The sequence below is a fragment of the Procambarus clarkii genome, chromosome 81 (assembly GCF_040958095.1).
Source record: "Procambarus clarkii isolate CNS0578487 chromosome 81, FALCON_Pclarkii_2.0, whole genome shotgun sequence".
Lineage (NCBI taxonomy): Eukaryota > Metazoa > Arthropoda > Malacostraca > Decapoda > Cambaridae > Procambarus > Procambarus clarkii.
In genome coordinates, this window is record NC_091230.1 from 5866107 (window position 1) to 5883048 (window position 16942).

Below are 16942 nucleotides of genomic sequence, written 5' to 3' on the forward strand. Positions count from 1 at the left end.
CCTCTCTCACGCTCACTCCCCCCCTCTCTCACGCTCACTCCCCCCCTCTCTCACGCTCACTCCCCCCCCCTCTCTCACGCTCACTCCACCCCCCCTCTCACGTTCACTCCCCCCCCTCTCTCACGTTCACTCCCCCCCCTCTCTCACGTTCACTCCCCCCCCCTCTCTCACGCTCACTCCCCCCCCCCCATCTCTCACGCTCACTCCCCCCCTCTCTCACGCTCACTCCCCCCCCCCTCTCTCACGCTCACTCCCCCCCCTCTCTCACGCTTACTCCCCCCCCCTCTCACGTTCACTCCCCCCCTTCTCTCACGTTCACTCCCCCCCTCTCTCACGTTCACTCCCCCCCCTCTCTCACGTTCACTCCCCCCCCCTCTCTCACGTTCACTCCCCCCCCCTCTCGCGTTCACTTCCTCCCTCTCTCTCGCGTTCACTTCCCCCCTCTCTCTCGCGTTCACTTCCCCCCTCTCTCTCGCGCTCACTTCCCCCCTCTCTCTCGCGCTCACTTCCCCCCTCTCTCTCGCGCTCACTTCCCCCCTCTCTCTCGCGCTCACTTCCCCCCTCTCTCTAGCGCTCACTTCCCCCCTCTCTCTCGCGCTCACTCCCCCCTCTCTCTCGCGCTCACTCCCCCCTCTCTCTCGCGCTCACTCCCCCCTCTCTCTCGCGCTCACTCCCCCCCTCTCTCTCGCGCTCACATCCCCCCCTCTCTCTCGCGCTCACTCCCCCCCTCTCTCTCGCGCTCACTCCCCCCCTCTCTCTCGCGCTCACTCCCCCCCTCTCTCTCGCGCTCACTCCCCCCCTCTCTCTCGCGCTCACTCCCCCCCCCCTCTCTTTCGCGCTCACTCCCCCCCTCTCTCGCGCTCATTCCCCCCCCTCTCACGATCACACCCCCCCTCTCTCACGATCACTCCCCCCCTCTCTCACGATCACTCCCCCCCTCTCACGTTCACTCCCCCCCCCTCTCTCGCGCTCACTCCCCCCCTCCCTCGCGCTCACTCCCCCCCCCTCTCGCGCTCACTCCCCCCCTCTCTCGCGCTCACTCCCCCCCTCTCTCGCGCTCACTCCCCTCCCCCTCTCTCGCGGTCACTCTCCCCCCTCTCTCGCGCTCACTCCCCCCCCCTCTCTCGCGCTCACTCCCCCCCCCTCTCTCGCGCTCACTCCCCCCCTCTCTCGCGCTCACTCCCCCCCCCCTCTCTCGCGCTCACTCCCCCCTCTCTCGCGCTCACTCCCCCCCCCCCCTCTCTCACGCTCACTCCCTCCCCCCTCTCACTCCCCCCTCTCACGCTCACTCCCCCCTCTCACGCTCACTCCCCCCTCTCTCACGCTCACTCCCCCCTCTCACGCTCACTCCCCCCCTCTCTCACGCTCACTCCCCCCCTCTCTCACGCTCACTTCCCCCTCTCACGCTCACTTCCCCCTCTCTCGCGCTCACTCCCCCCCCCTCTCTCGCGCTCACTCCCCCCCCCCTCTCTCGCGCTCACTCCCCCCCCCTCTCTCGCGCTCACTCCCTCCCCTCTCTCGCGCTCACTACCCCCGCTCTCTCACGCTCACTCCCCCCCTCTCTCACGCTCACTCCCCCCCTCTCTCACTCTGACTCCCCCCCTCTCTCACTCTGACTCCCCCCCTCTCTCACTCTGACTCCCCCCCTCTCTCACCCTGACTCCCCCCCTCTCCTCACCCTCACTCCCCCCCTCTCTCACCCTCACCCCCCCGTCTCTCTCGCTCACTCCCCCCCCTCTCTCACGCTCATCCCCCCCCCTCTCTCACGCTCACTCCCCCCTCTCTCACGCTCACTCCCCTCTCTCTCACGCTCACTCCCCCTCTCTCACCCTCACTCCCCCCCTCTCACCCTCACTCCCCCCTCTCTCACGCTCACCCCCCCCCTCTCTAACGCTCACTCCCCCCACCTCTCTCACGCTCACTCCCCACCCCCCTCTCTCACCCTCACTCCCCCCCTCTCATGCTCACTCCCCCCCTCTCATACTCACTCCCCCCCACCTCTCACGCTCACTCCTCCCCCTCTCTCACGCTAACTCCCCCCCCCCCTCTCTCACGCTCACTCCCCCCTCTATAACCACCAAAGCGTCGGGTGCCATTTGAACTTTTATTAACCATTAAAACAGTTAAATGTTAAACACAAATAAAGACATTCGCTGTACAAAATCGTATTGGTTTGTAACTACTATGACCTTGTTAATAAAATACAGTACTTATATAATTGGTGATATTAAAATAATTTAATAACTTACTGGAATCTGAAGATTTAGTTGTAATCCACAATACAAGCGACCGGGGATTTCATCCATTAAATGGTGGGTGTTGACTATTGTCAATGGAAGCTACGGTTTAGGATTTACGCTTACCGAGTTATATTTGACCATATGCTCTAATTCGTCAGGAAAAAGAATTATGGCATCATATAGCATTCATTTAAAACAGTAACAGTAAAGAAAAGTTGTTCTCAGTAAAATAATTTTTTTGTCGATAATTACTTTGTTGATAATAAGAAAACTAAATGTGATCATTCACAAAACAACTTAGCACCAGTTGCAGGCGATGAGTCACAATAACGTGGCTGAAGTATGTTGACCAGACCACACACTAGAAATTGAAGGGACGACGACGTTTCGGTCCGTCCTGGACCATTCTCAAGTCGATGACTTGAGAATGGTCCAGGACGGACCGAAACGTCGTCGTCCCTTCAATTTCTAGTGTGTGGTCTGGTCAACAACTTAGCACCAGTGTTGCAAAGTTTATCATCTCCTCCTCCCCCTACCCATCAAAGAGACTGCGACTGTACATACAACTACACGACGAGTAAAAGATAAGTGACATAGGTCAGTACCCTATACATACAATTAGGCGAGGAGTAAGATGTTAAGGATAGAAGCATGTGTCCCGAGCCACACCTGAAGGGTCTTAACCCCCAAATGCGCCAATGTTGTTAAGGTTCGTGTACCTTCACAACCTTGATCTCGGCAGCAACTAGCTTCAGGGGGAAGTGAGGCCAATGCTTTTTAACTTCCATGCGTTTGTTAGCAATATTTGTAAACAACTTGTTTCATATGGCAAGTTCACTCAAGGGGGGGCCTGACAGCTGAGTGGACGGTGCTCGCGATTCGGAGTTCTCAGGTTCCGGGTTCAATTCCCAAGGGAGGCGGAAACAATTGGGCAGAGTTTCGTTCACCTTGATGCATCTGTTCAGTAGTAAATAGGTACCTGGGAGTGTAGTCTCTCCTCCACCAGACCTTACACGGGGGACGGCAGGTTGTATAACCGCGCGCACGGCCTCTGGCGCGCACGGCCTCTGGCGCGCACGGCCTCTGGCGCGCACGGCCTCTGGCGCGCACGGCCTCTGGCGCACTCCCGCCTCACTTCTCACACCTCACTTCTCACACCTCACTCACACTGCCTCACGCTGATCTCTTCAGCGTCCCCCTGTTCTCTCATATCGAACCCTCTCATCTGTCTCCCTTCCTCTCTCTCTACCTATGTCTCTCTCTCTCTCTCTCTCTCTCTCTCTCTCTCTCTCTCTCTCTCTCTCTCTCTCTCTCTCTCTCTCTCTCTCTCTCTCTCTCTCTCTCTCTCTCTCTCTCTCTCTCCCCACTCTCTCTCTCTCTCTCTCCCCACTCTCGCCCTCCACCTCTCTCTCTCTCTCTCCTTCCCTCCCCCCCCCCCCCCTCCACAGACAGACGCACACAAGCTACAGGGGCCGTGACTGAATGGACAGCGCTTGGGACTCGTAATTCCAGCGTCCGGGTTCGATCCCGGCCGCCGGCGGAAGCAGATGGGCAGAGTTTTTCACCCTGATGCCCCTGTTACCTAGCATTAAATAGGTACCTGGGAGATAGACAGCTGTTATGGGCTGCTTCCTGGTGTGTGTGTGTGTGTGTGTGAGGGGGGAATGTTGATTGATTGACAGTTGAGAGGCGGACTGAAAGAGCCAGAGCTCAACCCCCGCAAGCACAACTAGGCGAATACACACACACAGGGACAAGGGAGAATGGAGCATACTTCCTGTGACTGGATCACTCAGGTGTTAGCGGGACTTCAACAGAGAACTGATCGCAATGCATGCAATAATAAAGAGCCTACTGAGTAAGCTCGGGAAAGCCAAGAGATAAGGAAACAGCGAAAATCCGAATTCGAACCACCAAGAGGCAAGCAACCCTCTCGAAACAAGTATGAAGCGGATGGAGGGCTCCTGCCAGGAAGACCATCGTTTGCAGCAATACTCTGCGATAACCTAAGTGCCAAGGCTGTTATAGAGGAGCGGCTATGAAGGCGGCTACATCCCAGGAAGATGCAATGTGCATGACTCAAATGCTGGAAAGAAAAAGATCTATTATAGTTGTAGGAGTACAGGAACCGGAAGGATCCAACCTGGAGGATTGGAAAGGGAAAGACCGAGCAACAGGGACAAAGATCTTATATGGGGGAGGTCAAGTTGCATAGCCTTGCACTCTGCCTCTCGCACTCTGCCTCACTCATTCTGCCTCTCGCACTCTGCCTCACTCATTCTGCCTCTCGCACTCTGCCTCCTGCACTCTGCCTCTCGTACTCTGCCTCACTCCCTCGCTTTGATGTCTGATTCATTTATCATTTTATTTACTGGTCTTCGACAATCTATCAATATTTTTCCTGGGTGCCACTTTGAGGACCCTACGTCAGTTATACTACTCCCCAGGTGATTCAGTCTGGCCCTGATGTCCCAGGTGGTTCAGTCTGGCCCTGATGTCCCAGGTGATTCAGTCTGGCCCTGATGTCCCAGGTGGTTCAGTCTGACCCTGATGTCCCAGGTGATTCAGTCTGGCCCTGATGCCCCAGGTGGTTCAGTCTGGCCCTGATGCCCCAGGTGATTCAGTCTGGCCCTGATGTCCCAGGTGGTTCAGTCTGGCCCTGATGTCCCAGGTGGTTCAGTCTGGCCCTGATGTCCCAGGTGGTTCATTCTGACCCTGATGTCCCAGGTGGTTCAGTCTGACCCTGATGTCCCAGGTGGTTCATTCTGGCCCTGATGTCCCAGGTGGTTCAGTCTGGCCCTGATGCCCCAGGTGATTCAGTCTGGCCCTGATGTCCCAGGTGGTTCAGTCTGGCCCTGATGTCCCAGGTGGTTCAGTCTGACCCTGATGTCCCAGGTGATTCAGTCTGGCCCTGATGTCCCAGGTGGTTCAGTCTGGCCCTGATGCCCCAGGTGATTCAGTCTGGCCCTGATGTCCCAGGTGGTTCAGTCTGGCCCTGATGTCCCAGGTGATTCAGTCTGGCCCTGATGTCCCAGGTGGTTCAGTCTGGCCCTGATGTCCCAGGTGGTTCAGTCTGGCCCTGATGTCCCAGGTGGTTCAGTCTGGCCCTGATGTCCCAGGTGGTTCAGTCTGGCCCTGATGTCCCAGGTGGTTCAGTCTGGCCCTGATGTCCCAGGTGGTTCAGTCTGGCCCTGATGTCCCAGGTGGTTCAGTCTGGCCCTGATGTCCCAGGTGGTTCAGTCTGGCCCTGATGTCCCAGGTGGTTCATTCTGACCCTGATGTCCCAGGTGGTTCAGTCTGGCCCTGATGTCCCAGGTGGTTCAGTCTGGCCCTGATGTCCCAGGTGGTTCAGTCTGGCCCTGATGTCCCAGGTGGTTCAGTCTGGCCCTGATGTCCCAGGTGGTTCAGTCTGGCCCTGATGTCCCAGGTGGTTCAGTCTGACCCTGATGCCCCAGGTGGTTCATTCTGGCCCTGATGTCCCAGGTGGTTCATTCTGGCCCTGATGTCCCAGGTGGTTCATTCTGGCCCTGATGTCCCAGGTGGTTCAGTCTGACCCTGATGTCCCAGGTGGTTCATTCTGACCCTGATGTCCCAGGTGGTTCAGTCTGACCCTGATGTCCCAGGTGGTTCAGTCTGGCCCTGATGTCCCAGGTGGTTCAGTCTGACCCTGATGTCCCAGGTGGTTCAGTCTGACCCTGATGTCCCAGGTGGTTCAGTCTGACCCTGATGTCCCAGGTGGTTCAGTCTGGCCCTGATGCCACAGGTGGGTCAGTCTGCCCTGACGCCTTAGCTGACTCAGTGAGACCCAGATGCAATAGTAAGGCTGGGGAAGTAAACATGCTTGTTTTGATTTTGGCGTGCACTTCTAAATATGATATTTTTTCGTTGGCCGAGGGGGTCGGTGGGGACGTATTGGGAACGGGGTATTATTGAGGGAGCAGCACGCTGGTTCAGTATATCCTCCTTTCCTACCCATCCGCCTCAGTGTCGTCAGTATACCCGCCCCACCCCTACACCCACAGTGTGGCCAACGAGCTATTCTCAGCGAGTTCAGTATACCGGTCCGCTCAGTGACATCACCAGAGAATCCGTACTTCAGCTCGCAGTGAAGTTAGTATACTGTTGACCCTACCAGCGTCATCAGTATACCCCCGCAGTGTCGCTCTCAGTATAGCCACTCCTGATGACCCCCTTTCTGGCTCCCAGTGTGGTCAGTATTGCCATCACCCTTCCCTCTCTAACCCTCCACCTGCAGTGTAGTGAGCAAACCTGTTGTACCCCCCCCCCCTCAGGAAGGGTAAGGGGGGACATATTGGGCGGGTAATGGTTGACTTCACCTTCAAATTAACCTCCAAGTCGTTTCTTTCCAATTAGTGGAGCAATATTAAACTTTTGTATTTCATTTTAAAATCTTCCCGTATAAACCTGAACATTCAAACAAAATATTCGTCCATTTTTTAAAAACTTTCCGATCTCAGAGTGAATGTGCATTATTACAGGATCAACCGCCCCCTGACTGACCTCCACACACCTGACCCGCAGCACACACACACACCTGTCACCTGACCCAGGCCGGTGCACCTGCCTGGGTGCATCTGACAGGTGACCCCTGCCAGGTGCACCTGCCTGGGTGCATCTGACAGGTGACCCCTGCCAGGTGCACCTGCCTGGGTGCATCTGACAGGTGACCCCTGCCAGGTGCACCTGCCTGGGTGCATCTGACAGGTGACCCCTGCCAGGTGCACCTGCCTGGGTGCATCTGACAGGTGACCCCTGCCAGGTGCACCTGCCTGGTGCATCTGACAGGTGACCCCTGCCAGGTGCACCTGCGGCCGCCGTTGTGACCTCATTAGTCATCACCACCTCGTCGCTGTACCCAAAGTCCCCTTAACAAGGGGTTCGTCACAGTGCATCATCTCCCACCGCCCACACGACCTGCCATCCACCCGCCCCACACCCATCAGTAAAACTGACAACATCCACTTCCTCTCGTATTTGGGTCAACCGTTATCTTATCGCACCTCCACTCCAGCCGGCCAGCCAACTCTCACATTCCCAGCCCATGAATATACCTTACGGATTATAATACAACAAAGTCTACGGTATTGTTCTCTACGTTTCACTTACTCTTGAACTCATAATATTGCGATATTATATTCATATTTGTTTTGTAAGAAAGAAAGTGAAAGATAAAAAAGATACAAATACACCGAGAGAGAGAGAGAGAGAGAGAGAGAGAGAGAGAGAGACAGCGAGTGTGTGATTGTGTGAGAGTATTCATACACTGTTGAAGCCAAACTCGTCCATATTAATTTGGGTCATTTTCGGGAGTTCTTCGTAGAACATAAAGACTCGCGTTTCGATAATAATCTTCCATCCTTATTAACTTACCCGACGTCACCCTTACGGTACAGAGGCTTAACGTTAAAAAGGAACCTGAATTCAGTGACGGCATCTCCATAACAGGAGTCCTGCATCCAATTACTAGGGAAGAAGTACGGCTGCTTGTCTATTTTTGGAGTGGAAATAAATACTAAATTGGACGAGCATTTATCTGAACTAGAGGGAACTAGTCTTGGGATAAATTCATTTAAAGTATCTATTATTTCAACTGTAGGCAAACATCCAATTTGTTTAACTAATTTTGTATTTTTGAATTTTGAATTTTGTAGATTATCAACATAATTGCGCGATCAAAGACATTTTCAATCCAGAGGGCAAGCAAGATTCCTATTTCTGACAATTTGGCAGCCTATAAATATATATCACAGGACATGACAACAGGGAACATATGCAGGCATCCCAAGTCTTCAAAGTAATAAATAATTTGTAAAATTATTCCCATGACATTTAATGAGGTTAGCAAAATCTAAAATATGAATAAGAAAATAAGAATCAAGGAAGCGGCAAGAGTTTTTGGCCCATATGAGGCAGCGCCTATTTATATCCAAAGCTCCTATTTAGATCCAAATAGAATAAGCTATCTATTTTTCCCGAGGGGGAAAAAACAATGCGACATATTTTATGCAGTTTAATCAGGAAAGGCTGGAGCCATATTAACGATAATATGTCATTTCCCAATCCTAGACTGTAGTGTGCAATATACAGTATTTAAAATGACATTCATGCTAATCATTGAGAAACCCATATGAACTGTGATGAGGATTCGAACGTATGCGCTGGGTGTTCTTCTTCACTGCTCCTACGGACTTTCTCACTGATGCATCACGTTACTGTGAATACTCTGTGTATTGCTAATCATTCGTTCTTCCATTCTTACTTTATATGACCAACCACTTGAGCTAGAGAGTAAAGCGACGGTCTGGCTTCATACAGGTCGGTGTTAAGTCCCCGACCGTCCAAGGGATTTGGCACCATTCCTTTTCCCCCGTCCCATCCCAAATCCTTATCCAGAACTACTCCAAGTGCTATATAGTCGCAATGGCTTGGCACTTTCTCCTGATAATTCCCTCCTCCTTGCTTTATTTATCTGGTGCCCGATCAAATGCCCACAAGGCTAAATAACACAAGCTGAAGAAGACATCAAAAGTGGAAATCTACAGAAGATACATCTTGCATGTTAGACAATATTTCCCCTCGAGCATTACCAAATATTATTTATGGGTAACCCGTCGATCTGTAACAATTATACCACGATAATGGGTTTACTAAACGATCCCTCGCTCCTTCCTCGCCGAGCATTGTTAAGTACATTAAACCAGGAGCTAAGCGGAGTGGATTAGCATCAGACCACCAAGTTCTAAGATGAGTTAAACGCAGCAATATCAGTGATGCCTTTTGTATTTACAATTTTATACTAGCCTTTTTAGTCACAGTTTGGCAGCAGACTATTCTTCATTTATATCATCTGAACATCAGCCATCAAGTATCTCTTTCTAGTTTCTCATGGAACTCTCATCATTCATAAACATATTATTTACACTGTTATGAAACATTCTCTCATTGTCCACAGCCACACATACCTAGGTTCCAATATTGTACAGGTTGCTAAAAGGCTTTTATACGATTTTTGTTATAACAGTCAACACTAAATATGGGGAAGAAGCCAAATAGCTTCCGTCAGACATCGACTCCTGCATCATAAAACTCGCTTGTCACAGTGACAAGCGAGTTGCCAAATGTAATAGAAGGCCTCTGTTCAGTCATGTGGATTTTAGCAATTTTCCTTTATTCTCTAATCCGATGTTGGGTCTAAAATCATTAGAGAATTATTGGCTCTGATATTTTAACTGCATTCCACCCGAACACTATTGTCGCTGTAAGGGTATAACAATGTATCACCCACACTCACCCACGCACTTACCCACGCACCCACCAACACAACTCGTAAGTTTGTTGTCCAGATCTATTAGGAATGTTCAAGAAAAAGATATGTACCTGCATATATGCTAAGTGAGAACTGTCAACTATTGACAACAATACATATGATAAGCCCAAAGCAATTCTGAGTTTATCATCATCTCGACTATCCAATTACCGAGGAAGAGGGAGAGAGGAGTAGAGTAAACATGAGACGGTTGATGATGATAGTTACAGCTGGGCATTCTTCAAGGCTCTGCCTCTTTCCAGTATTTAATTTGGGTGGTGAGAGAAACTAATTCATCCAAATGAAGTTCCATAATTAAAACTTTTCCTTAACTAGCGAACATATAAACATATTAACAAATTTACACTAAACTAAATTCTTGTTTTGCTGAATATTATGTTTTGGTATTTTCCTACATGCAAATTATGTCTGCTAGGTAAATAATTATGTAACTGAGTATATATAATTACATGTATTTTATTTGTGTGTACGGTTACAGGAAAAGGTACTGCAGTTATACCCAACAAATCACACGATTCACTTTTCCATACAAAAACAAAAGCGCATAGCTTTTGCAGTGGGATCATAAGGAATAACAATGTCAGAAAAACCACCATTAAAAATATAAATTAGAAAATAATAAAATTTACATTAATACTTGTAATACATCTGGCTTGTAAATTAGAGATAATATGAAACAAAAATAATTGAGATCGACTTCACCTCTGACTCTGAGAAAGATTAAGCAAATTAAATACAAGTAAGGACTAAAAGATGCGTTACCTAACACCATAACCCGAAAATAAGCTGTGTTAGCAAGTCATTTAAGAGTTTGGATGCTGTACTCTTTTTAAACAACATTAATGGGAGTGAATGTCCTGACAGATGAAGATTAAGAGAGTGCGAGAGGAAGCGCTGATGTCGGAGATGAAGGGTCAGGACTTCACCCACCTGCACCACATGATGATGCTGAACAACTCCACAACTGAGTAGGTGAGACGGCGGGTCGTAGAGGGCACATGGCGCAGCACGTCTTCAGTCTAGGTGGAGACCTACAGTCTTCGTCGGTGTCTTCTTTCTTCATTCTTCTTCTTTTTCTTAGTTGGCCTTTATTCTTCTTCTTAATTCAGTCCGACGTTGTTGTAGTTCTCTATGCTGTTCTGCTTCTTTCGACATCTTATCATGTGGAATTTGTAGATGTAATAATTAGGGTGAGTCTTTACTTAGGTGATGAAAAACGGTCCTCAGTCATCGTATGATGTGTGAAGGAACAACCAAGGGTCCCTCATCAGGGCTGTTTCCGAGTCTCTCATAACTGCTGCTGCTGTAGATTTCCCTGGTAAGACGTCGCCACTCAGGGGACCAATAGTTTTGTTTCGTTGTGATTTAAGGTCTTCATAACCTTCTCGGTGCTTATGTGAACAAGAAGCGCTGTTTCTGGTGAAGAGCGTATAGCTGGCAGTTTATACAGTGGTGAGCTGGCGAGGACGACAACACAGGCGTTGGAATCTTTATCAGATGACAGTTGAAGGGTGATAGACGCTTCGAGTGAGAGTCCAGAGGCAGCAGCAGCAGCAGCTGAAACAGTATCAGGTACAACAAAATCAGTTACTGGTTGAGTAGAGGATGTGGGCTGAGATGTGTCGGCAGTGGACTAGAGATCTGCAAGCACATTAGCTTGTATAGTTGTGTCCTGTCTCGGACACCGGCTATATATACCCAAAACTAAGATGGCTAGACTGTGATGTCACGTGTCAACGACGAGAGCCGGCAGGGTAATTAGCTGTAATCATTGCTTCGGAGGATCCTGGCCCAGAGCAGTCTTACAGGGTCGTGTTACACTGATTTATATACTAAGAAAATAAGAATTTAGTACAATATTATAATAATCTTGTGTGTAATCGATGAAGACTAGAGGAAGTTGATGTTACCCGACGTATGAAGGCTAATTACCTGACAATTTCTTAAATGTTCAGTATAATTCTTCATGCAATAATTATGACTCACTATGTTACTGGGACATAAATAACTGCTGTAGTAGTATATTCCTTGTTTTTAAATAAATGCCCATAATCGTATAAAGTTTGTTTTTGTCAAATCCCATATCATAAATAAAGTATGTTTTAGTTCCTTAAGAAAACGTAACTTCCACAGTGCCTAAATGTCAGCCGGTATGAACTCCAATCAATTATAGGTCGCAGGAAATTGTCTGGCAAATTCAACTTAATATTTTATGAAGAACGTAGACATTTAGTATTCTAACATGCCAAGTCTTATTTGTGTTCTAGACTCGTGAAAATGTACCGTAATAACTTGTCTCAGATTATTATATGTGGTATTGATATCAGTAGTTAAAGACCAATTAATTTATAACTGCGAAATTAAAATATATTTTAAAATTACGCCTGCTTTAGATAGTTAGGATGGGAGAGTTGTCTCCTGCCTCTCAATCATCTAACAATCTGTTAAAAAAATGTCAGGCATATATACAAAATGGAGACATCATGACATCTCTGCTATAAAAATTGAGCAAACAATTTGTTGGGGTAAAATACTCATGAAGCGTAAGTCTAAACGATTCTCGTTTTATATAAGATAAATCATGATGTTAGATCATCAGATATTTTGGAAACAAAATTTAAAGAAGTTTTGAGATATAAGAAAGTTATTAGAAAACTTGACGGGTCTTTACTCATAGATTTGGGTTCAAACGCCCCGGGGTGAATATTGTACATGAAAGCCCATTTCAAATAGTTTACCAATCCTGAAGATGCAAATCATACTAGGTAAAGTTTATAATGAGCCAACTTCCAAAGGAGGTTTCGGTGGTATTGAAAGATAATATATAGTTCCTAAATTAATAAACCCGACAATAACTCCAGCTGATGTTAAAGAATATCTAAAAACATCATGAACTAATTCTTAGCTTTTAAAAGCTGTGTAAATTCAAAAGATGTGAATTACGCCAGAAACAACCCACCCTTAAATACCTTAAATACGGGTATTTTTTACTTTTGATTTAGCTGACACGAGCTTACGAGCAAAACACAAATTATTATCACATGTATGTACTAGCCAATATGTCTATTTTCTCCAGGCTCTCTATAGTGTTTCCCATTGAAAGCAAATGTGAGAAATGTGCATGTAGAAAATGAAATTAATACGGGAAACCCGTTACTCGCAAAGAGTGCAGAAAATAAATTCGGATCGTGGAGTTGAATTATATAAATCACATATGAAACAGATGTTAGCTCCCAACAATATTGTTTTTCCGCAGAAAATGAAGACACATAAATATAGTTGAACGTTTTATCCAAACTCTGTAAACCTAGCTTTATTAGTTGATTACTCTGCATGTAACTTTCAACTATCTTTTTGCACGTCTGGATATCAAAGAAGTGTAATATATCACCTTATCACGGTTCAGGAGGCAGGACTCATCCAAATTTCATACTTTAACCCCTCTTAAAAATATAACCAATTTAGGTAACTTTATGTATAAAAGCGAATGTAACACCGAATCCCATATCATTCCGCAACAATCTGTCGATGACACAATGAGGATTACGTTATGTGATTGAATTTCTAAATTCCATATAGATTTTAACGAACAGAATACCATGGAAATCTTTCTAATTATACGAAAAGATAGTAGCCAATGAATTCCCCTATTCTTTTTGAAGGATCTCAATGACAAGCCTATTGCAGGTGGATTATACAAACAAGACATTATGTTGACAATCATACCCGATTTCTTTTATATTGAAAGGATTTTCCAAACGCATAATGTTAACCACAATTTACAATATACAGTCAGGTATAAAGGTTATAACGAGTCATTCAACCAATCGGTCGAGAGTGATGAGAAAGCTATGATGAAGAAACCTTTAGTATATCAGTATCAGATTTGATAAGATTACTGGTCAAGCTTCAATACTCTAGCCAAAAAAATCTTAAATTTAAAAAACTCAATTGCTTATCTTATATATTTAATGACATTCTGATAAATATTACCTGTTAACAATAAGGCTTTCAACAAGTTAAAGGAATAAATACCTTTTACTAATTCACTCGTTAGCATTCGAAAATTAATCAGTAGATAGACCAAAAAAGTATTTTAATGGCGTAGATAAGCGGTGTATGCTAGCTCCTATGCAAACTGCATTGCCAATGTAACCCACATGGCCAACTCCCTCGGCAAAGAAAACCCTTCTACCTCCACCCAGGTCAAAATCTACAGTGGGACTCCAAATTAATTTAAAATTAAAAGTGAAAAACTACAAATATACCTGATTGCTCCTAAATTATTTCCAGATAAGTGGGCTGGTTCAATAAGGTGTAAATTATAAGTTAGATGCACCTTCTATATAAAATAACCATTCCCTACAGAATGGTCGTTAAAAAAATTTTCTATCAAGAAAGTGTAGCTAGCAAAAATATTTTTCACATTAAGATCAAAGCCCTAAATTTGACTAGAAATTTTGTTGCTAGCAAAGAAATACAGTCTCCGTGGTGTAGTGGTAAGACACTCGCCTGGCGTTCCGCGAGCGCTATGTCATGGGTTCGTATCCTGGCCGGGGAGGATTTACTGGGCGCAATTCCTTAACTGTAGCCTCTGTTTAACGCAACAGTAAAATGTGTACTTGGATGAAAAAACGATTCTTCGCGGCAGGGGATCGTATTCCAGGGACCATAGGATTAAGGACTTGCCCGAAACGCTACGCGTACTAGTGGCTGTACAAGAATGTAACAACTCTTGTATATATCTCAAAAAAAAAAAAAAAAAAAAAAATATTCGCTATACCTATACTGAGAAGAAAGTGCGTGAGTTAGACCTACTGCAACAAAGCTAACCCAACGAGAGGAACTCAACCCTTTGTGTATAGCGTATTATAGATGAGTAATATATATATGTACTTGTGTGTATTTCATAATTTATTTGGATAAAGGCTTGCTTTGGAAACTGTTGCTAATATGGATACTCGTGTGACTTACGCAACTAGCGAATCATAGACATATTTGCTAATGATGTATCTCGCTCTTTTCAAAATTGGCAGAAAAATGAATTAGAAACCAATTCTAAAAGATCATAAGAAATGTGCCTGCAGAAAATATTACTAACCACACAATAATTATGTAATTATTCATCATGATCCTTAGAGTTTCATCAAAATTTGAGTACATAAACAGTGAATGAGTTGTGCTACAATCATTCCAAGTTTTTACTCAAATAACATTATAGATGGCAGTATAAAATGTATAATTATGCTCTTTTTAGCGAAACTGAGAAAATCCGTAGGAGCTGGGATGAGGGGCTCGAACCTATGCGGTGGATGTTCCCAGGCACGCGCCCCAGTCAATTAGGCCACGACATAGTCAAAAGGATTGCAACCTGGAGTTCTACTGAACTCAAAGGGTTTCCTGAGGCTTCCAGTGAAGCTGAACCTGTATTTCTACATAATCCCCCCATGTTCTCTGGCTACCCCCCCCCCCCATGCACTCTGGCTCTGTCATCCAGGAATGTTCTACCTCTGACTCTCCTCTTTCAATACACAGAGTAATCTCACTAACGTGGTATATCAATGAGAAAATTCGTAAGAGTTGTAATAGGGGGTTCGAACCTAGAACATTCCTGGATGACAGAGCCAGAGTGCATGGGGGAGGGGGGCGGAGAAAAGTGTGTGAAAAAACTGGTCCGGCTTCACTGGAAGCCTCAGAAAACCCTTGTTCAGTAGAACTCCAGGTTGCAATCCTTTTGACTATGTCGTGGCCTAATTTGGGCGTGTGCCTGGGAACAGCCACCGCATAGGTTCGAACCCTCATCACTGCTCCTATGGATTTTTTTCAATGACACCATGTGAGTGTGATTACTCTCGGTGAGTAGCAAAATTCTTGACATTTTCAATTGATGAGCCGAATTTTATAGATAATGCTTACAAAAGTAGTTACCCTAAATATTGATTTCAGTTCTAAGCACATCAAATTTATTATGCCCTACGGAGATGTAGATATCATGACCTACAGTGATGCTATGGGCAATGAAAATAATAAAAAATGTAAAATTTTTCATTTCTGATTGGCATAAAATTATTAACAGCTAAAGAAGATGAAGTCAGATATATTTATACTTAAAAATACTAAAGATGTAGCAACATTAGTGAATGCTTCCCACCACAACAGAGAGGGATAATGAAAAATTTATGCCCGAATTGTGATATGATTTTACCTTCAAGAGACGGCAACCAATTAGTATAGAGAACCTTATCTCTTTAAATGACAGTCTTGGCATAAATGTTATATAAACCTTTCTATACCAAATATAGTGGATAGTAAGTATTTCTATAAATGGCCAAAATTAGAATCCAATTTATTTGAATACACGAGGTTGTAGAATTACTGTATTGCCTTTAACCCCCAAAACTGGATTTATGTTAATTAAGGTACTGCGGTTATACCCAGCTGATGGTCTACAAATACAACATTAACTTAAATGCGAGTTTTTGTTTATGTAGTTATGAGTAAACAGAATCAAAGTCAAAATCCACAAAACAAAAGTTAAGCACACGCACACAACTTTAACACCTGTAACACTGTCTTGCATATATAAAATAATAGACTAAAAAATGAAACACAAAAGCATAAACTACAACTAAATGACTCGGCCAACAAAATAAAGTACAGAACAATACAAGTTATATTACCAAAACCCACAAATCTTACCAAACTGCCGGAGCAGTTTGTGGAGTTGAACCTTTCACCGACGAGCGCCCAAAACAGACTGAATGTTGAGAGAACATCGGTAACTGACGTCACCTCACTCGCCCTCCTGGAGCGTGGGTGGCGCGACTCCTAACTCCAGCAAGGGATTCGGTGGCTGACCATCAGAGGGTATGGTGGTACCCTCACCTGGCTCCACAGTTGGTACGCAGTCCTTGCCATAGACGGCTGTGTGGTCGTCACAGGACATTGTTGGTGCCCTACTGGTGCAGGGTACACCATTGGAAGAAGGGGACTTACACGCCTCCTGTTAACAGATTTGCTTCTCTTGGTTTAGAGTTTTCACCGCAGGTGGACTACACGACGATTGGAGTGGTGCTTGTTGACGTGTTACATGTCAACATGGTGAATCCGGTTGGCCTGCGAATTCTACAAGAGAAGCTCATAGTGGTGAAATTCCAATGTAAGTGTATTTTTTCAAGATCTCATCGACCGCTATGAGGGACAGTCCTGTGGGGAAAAACTGCCGGGATTGATATGAGAGGAGAACTACTAGGGACTTGTACTGTACTAAAATAAAAAATTTACTGTATGCAAAATTAATTCAACTAAAGTCTCTAGCTAGGATCGTAAATCCTATCTCCTCTTTTCTTAATGA

General features: G+C 45.9%; 1 long non-coding RNA gene across 1 annotated transcript; it reads right to left on the bottom strand.

Moving 5' to 3' along the window:
• Positions 1-10024: 10024 nt before the first annotated feature.
• Positions 10025-16418, bottom strand: LOC138358047 (uncharacterized). Its single transcript, XR_011225215.1, has 2 exons — positions 16288-16418; positions 10025-11145 (listed from the first exon to the last, which is right to left on the bottom strand). It is a non-coding gene; the product is annotated as an uncharacterized lncRNA (long non-coding RNA).
• Positions 16419-16942: the final 524 nt, after the last annotated feature.